The following is a 7,798-nucleotide window of genomic DNA, read 5'->3' on the forward strand; positions in this document are numbered from 1 at the left end:
CCAGGGGCATAATTTGAACAAATTTGGCCAGTGGAGCTAAAAACTGATTCTTTGTTTAGCGTGCAAAGGGGATGGAGGAACATTTGTTGGTGCCTTTTTAAAAAGTTGCTTCATTGTGTGGAAAATTGAGTTTAAAAATGTATGCACAATGCCTGATATGTGGCAAATTCCAACAATGTCTGTGGTTTTTCATGTAAAAACAAGAGATGTGTTTGTCAGGGCCGCTTTGAAGCCGTATATTTGACCTTTAAGGATGACCTTGACCTTTCAGTACTCAAAATATGCAGCTCCATGAGATACACATGTATGCCAAATATCAAGTTGCTATCTTCAATATTGCAAAAGTTATAGGAAATGTTTAAGTTTTCGGACAGACAGCACATATAAGTTGGTTTTACAAATTCACTGAGTGTAAACATTGGGCACTTATATAGCTCAAAGTGACCGGGAAACAAATTCTTGTGTTCTGATTTACATACATGTATTTACACTTGCAAAATTCAAAATTAAGAATGGTAATTGTTCTTTTATTGCCAACAACTGCATAAATCTTAACATTGTAAACTGGTGGTTTTGTCTTTATTACTACTTTTGTACATTCTTTTGTATTGCCCTCTTTATATTAACTTTCAACAGATCTATTATATCCAGTAATTGTAGATATCATATGTTTTGTGATGTAAATGTGTAGGGTTCTTGTTACTTGTCACACCATTTCCATTTCATAATGCCTTAACACTGATATAGGATATAAGTGATTTTTGATTATTGTATTTATGTAAACTTATTCTATATGCTGATGAAAGTGTCATCCTTTATTTTCACAAAGATCCTAGTATCATCAGTAGTGTTTTTTGTAAAGAACTTGCAAATTGTATTAAATGGTTAGTGGATAACAAACTGTCTTTACACCTTGGAAAAACTGAATGTATAGTGTTTGGTTCCAAAAGGAAATCTAAACTTCATAATTTTAATGTAAAATGTAATGATCACACTATTGTTTCTCAATCATTTGTTGAACACCTTGGTTCAATATTCGACACTGATCTTTCTGCTACATCTATTGTTAATAATATAATTAAAAAAGGTGAACTCAAGAATAAGATTCTTCAGGGGCGTAGCTAGCACTTTTTGAGCTTTAGGCCCGAATATGTTACATAAAAACGGGGTGTGTGTGCGGGGGTCCTCCCCCAGAAATTGTTTAAATCCAATAACGCCTGTGGTGAGATTTAAAGCATATCTAGACAAATAATAAGGTAAGAAATATAAGACTTTGGCCTGTATTTCTTTGATATTTTACTTTTTTATCTCAATGTCAGAGAACTAAATTTTACTGTATTATCTTTATACCAGAGAACTAAATTTTAAAACAATATGGAACAGAGAAACATTTAAAATTGTAACACTCGCTTATTCACAAGTCAAACCATGGGAATTCTTTCCAATAATACTGTCTGCATGTCTATATAGAAAGAAGTAGAGTTGATAATTGGAAGATATGTCCTTTGAACAAGACCAGAATCCATTGCCTGAGGATCATGTCAATATGAAATGCAGATTTCTTACACCTCACCACCTTCAGGGTCAACATTTTAATGCATTTTTGAAGTTGAAGCAATTTTAATTTTTTCATGTTTCAAAAAAAATTGTAGGCCCGGGCCTGCTGTGCCTAAAAGCAGCTACACCCCTGTTCTTGTACAGACAAAACCACTGTTCAAATATGGAATTAAGAAAATTGTTATGTAACTCATTGCTTCAATGCCATTTTGACTATGCTAGCTCTTCATAGTACAATGGTATTAGTAAACAGTTAAAAAATAGATTACAAGTTGTACAGAATAAAGTTGTTAAATTTATTCATGGATATGACTCTAGAACATCTTTGAAAGTTAAATATTTTAGTAATATTGGTTGTTTAAATGTTCAAAACAGAGTTAAGCAAATAACACTCATTCATGTTTATAAAATTGTTAACAAGAAATGTCCTTCTTACATGACCTTTTTTGTATAATAATTTTAGTTTAGTGTCTGATATACATAGTGATAACATTAGACATAGTAAAGATAACTTTTATTTACCTCAATGTCCTCAAGTGAATGGTTTTACCAGCACTACTTTTAATTATAAACGATCAAAGACTGGAACTGTTTACCTGCTGATGTAAAAATTCTTATAAAAGAATAAATATGAATTTGAAAACAGAGTGAAAACTTCTCTCACAGACAATATGATTGAAATTGAAAGAAGATGCTGATTTTATTTGTTACTAGTAGTCTTATTGTTTAAATTATTGTTTTATGTCATTGGTTTGTTATATTATATATATAATATATATATATTGGTTTGTTATAATATATATATATATATATATTACTGTTGTTCAAATAAGTCATCAATAAAGTATTTGTATGTACATTTAAATGTGATGACAAGATAGTAGTATACATTGTGTAACTAATGCTCTCTAATAATATATGCTAATTACTATTTGATCTCAAGACTATAGTCTCAAGTTTAAATTAATGATATTTTTATACTTATTAATGCCACAATTTTTGTACATTTTCCACCCATCTATAGGGCCCCATTGGAAATAAGTTGCAAACCTTTCATGGGACATCCTGTGGTATATATATAATGTCTTGATTTAAACATCTTGTAACTACTTGTTATTTCAGATCTCTGCCAAATACACTGACTATTTACTTGTAACTGAATTTAAATGATTATAATGTGAAATGTGATATATCAATGCATTGTGATCCAAATCCTGTGATAATTGTTTTCCAATTGTTAAATGTTGTACATTGACTTTACTTGTATGACATATATATACATATGCATGAATAAATCAATATTTAGGAAAGTGTGACTGACACTGTTTCCAGACATATTACAGTTAAATTACTTCATGTCAGTAATGGCAGTCATGGATGGAAAATATCTTTTTACAATTGTTGCCTGCACTGTCGACCATATTTAGTGTTTTTGTTTCCCATCTAAAGAGTACCGACCCAAAACCATGGGCATGCCTGTGATATGTATCTTAAAGTTTCTTAAAAGATAAATAATATAAATTTTAACAACACCACAGCTCAGTTTTAACATTTCCAATACAGTATGTCTTATTTTGAGAGGCCATTCTGAATTGAGTTCATTTCCAAGGGCAAAGTTATGCCTTAATATATTAATATTACAAAACTGAACATTGTTACACTGTCCTTAATTTTAAAGGCACTGGATTGTTTAAAGCTTTGAAAAGCTAGTTGCCTGGCCGGGATTATAACAACATCTGGAATTAAAATGCCTAGGATAAAGTATAAACAATATCTGCCAGAAGTACTGTATGGTTGCCATCATCAAATGTACAGAAAAAAATCGTTTTTCAAATTCAATCAAGCCCCACTTATTCCATTACATGAAATATACAGTTTGTGACTGCCTGGCTGGTCACTATAATGCCATTGGGACCAACGTGGAGTTTACTATTTCTTATATTACATCGAAGAGTTTTCTCTGTACCACTGTACAGTGTTGTACGATTGTTGATGGTATAGAACATAGACATATTGATTAAATCTCAAAGTTTGTCGCCTGCAGCCGAACATCAGCAATGTTGCAATGAATATAATTTAAGAAATACTGATTCTTTTAAGTTTGAATAATGTTGATGTTTTCACTTCAATAAACAACTAATTGGCTTTCTTAGCATTTTATTAAAATTTGAATATTTTGCATGCAAAATATCTAATTTTAAACAATAACATTAATAAATATTCTATTATATTACTCCTTAAATATATTCGTCCTTATATATCTATATTATCGGTTGATTCAGTGCAAATTTAATGGTGTGTAACCCGAACTATATTTTCGGTGTAATATCTTCCGCCTAGAGGCGTTAGACATATCCTTCCACCAAATACACCCGAGAGACGATCGCCGATATGGCGGAATTGTCCGAGGAGTCCCGATTGGTAGCGCAACCTGTCTCGTAGTGTTCATTTTCAATGGCTATTAAACGCTGTAAATCAAAATGACATCTTGTACTAATGGATGTCTTCAATCGAAGAAGGTTCGGAAATGATATTTCCACATGCTTAAAATAGGTAAGTGAAAGATATATGTGTATTTTTGCTTTGTGATTAATTTTCGCGACTCGCAAGTTTGACCCGGAAGTAAACTGTACGATAGCAACTGAATTGTTTACATGAAATGGTGGAAGATTTAAATTTGACTTTAAAATATCATGTCTCAATTTATTAACACCAACACTGTTCCATGTGAAATTTCACAAGACCAGGACACGTCGCTTTTAAATTTAAATGATTTATTGAATGTAAATGAACTTTATTTTGAAACTTCTCACCCCGCTACTCAAGATTTGTTTGATCATGATGTGATAGATGATTATGAAAATGACCTTGAGTCAAACCATGATGAGTCTGATATTGATATTGATGTAGAAGCTGTCAAAAAAACATCAGATACTGCGTTTATTGAAAAGTCTGAATTTCATGTGGCAGAAGCTGATAAACAAAACAAATTTAAGGTTGACTTTTTAAAATGTTTAAGCACAAATTTAATTAATAATTATTATAATAAAAAAGTGTTATGTAGATAAATAACCAATAATTTGATATTCTACAGGTTGGGAAGTTATTTTTCAAGACCCCGAGGAAGTGTGAGGTGTATGGAATCAGCTGTGAAGGATCTGGTATTTGAATTAATTTAATATCATTGCTATCCACAAACTGAATCAGTCTAAATGTAATCAACTACCAATTGATTATTTACTTTTTATTGTTGTGAGTGTGTGTGCGTGTTTGTGTGCGTGTGTGGTCTGGAGGATATCATTCTCGTCTAATATCAATCTTTTATGATATCACAATAACCATGCATTATCTAAATGTTTCAAACCACCTATTAATTAATTGGAAAAAAACAAACTATTTGGGTATCTCTAGTAAGTTATTACGGTTTATTTATTAGTCTTCTGTTTCACAGGAAAGCAGGTGTTTTACCTCGCAGACGAAGCCAGTCACATGGTAAAGGTGCAAATGCTGTGGTCAGCCAGGTTCACCACTACCTCAACACATATGGTCTTGGCGAACAGCATGCACACTTTCAGTGTGACTACTGTTGCGGCCAAAATAAAAACAACATAGTCATCTGGTACCTTCTGTGGAGAGTTCTTGTAGGTAATAACAAGCCCTTAGTTATTTAGTTTCTGATAGCTTTTTTTAATGTTGAGAAATTAATTTAGCTAAACCTGTTGTTAAAAATATTTGTTTGCAGTAATGCAATTGCAAAATGGTAAAGCATGTTGATATGTAGTAAATATGTTAAAAAAAATTACTCTGGTATCAATCCCAAAAGGAAAATTCTCTTAAAATAATATATTGAAATGAGTCAACATTTTTAAGTCAGTCAATTACTACAAAATACATATTCTAAATTGTAGCCTGACCTTTTTTAATAATTATTTTTTAACATTTCAGGTTTACACAAAATCATCACACTAAGCTTTATGTTGATAAGACATACAAAGTTTACACCAGATTGGCACTTTGGCATCTGGAAATCAAAGTGGAGGTAAATTCCTTATCACAGTATGGTGTATGTGACCTGCATGATCCTTCTCGATAAACCTTGTTTGCATTTCCATAGGTCTATCCAGTTGTATAGTTCTGCCATGTAATAAAATATAAAAATAATAAAACATAAATCAATTAAAAATAGTGTGTAGGTACTTTATGTCTTGTAACAGGAAAATAAATATTCATTTTAATAGTTTCAGCTGTTTTATTGGTATGAAATTCTTGATATGGCAAACAAAATCCCATGCAAAATCATCCTTCATACTTTGTAGTTTTCTATTACAACAACAACAACAAAATAATAATTTGATAATAGAAAAACTGTATTTTGTTCCATGTGTCAGCGGAGCATCCCGGTGTTGTGGAATGCAGAGAATTTAGTGACTCACCAGTAGTCAGAATCACGCTCAGGAAGGTCTCGAAAGTGAATGTTAATGTGAGCTGTGACAACCTGCCATTAGAAATGTTTGCGAAAGGGCTTGATCTGGACCATCAGTGGTATTTATTTGAAAACATTTTTTAATTCTGTCGCATAGATGAACCAAAAACTTGACATGTCCGAAACGCGCTACTGGTGAGCAACAAAAACAGACTATGCCCCCCAAAAAAGAAAATGCATTAAGATGCGCATCTGATCTTCTCTGATGGTGCCACATCAATTACATACATCATGTATCAGTGTTTATTTTGGCCAAGGTATTGGATGATATATTTTCCCCCAAACAATGCAAAAAATCCTCTATTCCTAGGAAAGCTAAAACAAGTATACGATTGCTAAATGTGTCAGTTGATACAGGTTTTGAAATGTTCAATGCAAACGTTTGTTGTTCTAATTGCACAAGCTTGTTTTCAAGTTTTTTATATCTCATATTTACAAAACAAAAATCATTTTTTCCATGTAACCATGCAATTGTTTTCACCTTATGGACACAGACTGCCTTTCGGAAAAACTGGGAAAAAATCGGTGTGAATATTGTATTTATTTATGTTTTACAATTAAAATCCTATATGTTTGTTTGTTTGCTACATTGTTTCCATAGTAACAAAAACAAACAATTTTTATGTTTGAGTTATTGTTTATTTTGTCTATTTTTCTCTATCAGAAATTATGATAAATAATGATTATTTCATTTACTGAAACATTTAGTATCCAAGTGTACTTTCAACCAACACTTTTCAATGCTGTGTTTTTCCATTCTGTTGTGTTTGAGGTTACATTACACTTAAATACACATGTAACTGAATAAAAAATGGAAATTGTTCATGGAACACACAAATTATTTATTGTTATTGTTTAACTAGTTACAAAACAGTGAAATTAATGTTGTGTTTGCCTTTAAACAAACACTTGATTAAAAATACAATTCATAGATTTATAAAAGGCGTGATTGTGTGCTCTGGTGATTATTAACATGTAGATCGGTTACCATAGCAACACAAATGGTACATTTTAAATGTCCATAATGCTGTTGTCAGTTTATTGCACTATAATTATGTATTTGACTAAAGGAAAGATTATTGTTTTAATAAAACAATGTGCTTGTTGTTTGAATGTTTTCGTTGTTTTTTGCATTAAATGATAACTTTTAGTGACGGTAAAATGTAGGGTTGGTCACTTTGGAAGGTCATAAAATTAGTTTTGAATGTGATAAATAAAAAATCTATATCATTTTTGTGAACTACAATGCTCAGAGAATCCAAAATTGCCAAAAAGTCAAAATGTGATTTTTTGAACACAAGACTGATTTTCCCAGCTTCGGTCACATAGTACATAATTTGTCAATTTCAGCGTTTAATTAACATAGTTTTCGTATTTATTTAAAATCACCATTGATAAATTGAGAATATAACATAAAGGTCTGTTTAATAACATGCAAAGTTGTTTGAAGTATGATTTAATAACGAATTGAATACGTGCCCTAATACGGTATATTTCATGGACAATCATTCTGAATTCTTGACAACACCTAAGAGATCATGCTTAAGACCAGTAGAACACCAGCAAAGAGTAACCATGTTGAATAAAGCTCCTTAAATATATTCATTGTTAGAGACATATAGACTGTTACCGATCCAGTAGCTAGTTAAGTCGGGGGAGGGGGGGGGGGGGGGTACCGATTACCTTCCTACAAAGGGTTCGGCACAAATGATGGGGATCGGGTGTAAAGAGGTTTATCACTTAAAGCCGCCTGAGTTG

At 31.8% G+C, this 7,798-nt stretch overlaps 1 long non-coding RNA gene across 1 annotated transcript; it reads left to right on the plus strand.

Annotated features, from left to right (window-relative positions):
- The first annotated feature begins 3,953 nt into the window (after positions 1 to 3,953).
- On the plus strand, positions 3,954 to 7,149 carry LOC127880894 (uncharacterized). Its single transcript, XR_008049805.1, has 5 exons — positions 3,954 to 4,110; positions 4,652 to 4,718; positions 5,009 to 5,202; positions 5,503 to 5,596; positions 5,946 to 7,149. It is a non-coding gene; the product is annotated as an uncharacterized LOC127880894 (long non-coding RNA).
- Positions 7,150 to 7,798: the final 649 nt, after the last annotated feature.

Source organism: Dreissena polymorpha, chromosome 5 (genome assembly GCF_020536995.1).
Source record: "Dreissena polymorpha isolate Duluth1 chromosome 5, UMN_Dpol_1.0, whole genome shotgun sequence".
Classification (NCBI taxonomy): domain Eukaryota; kingdom Metazoa; phylum Mollusca; class Bivalvia; order Myida; family Dreissenidae; genus Dreissena; species Dreissena polymorpha.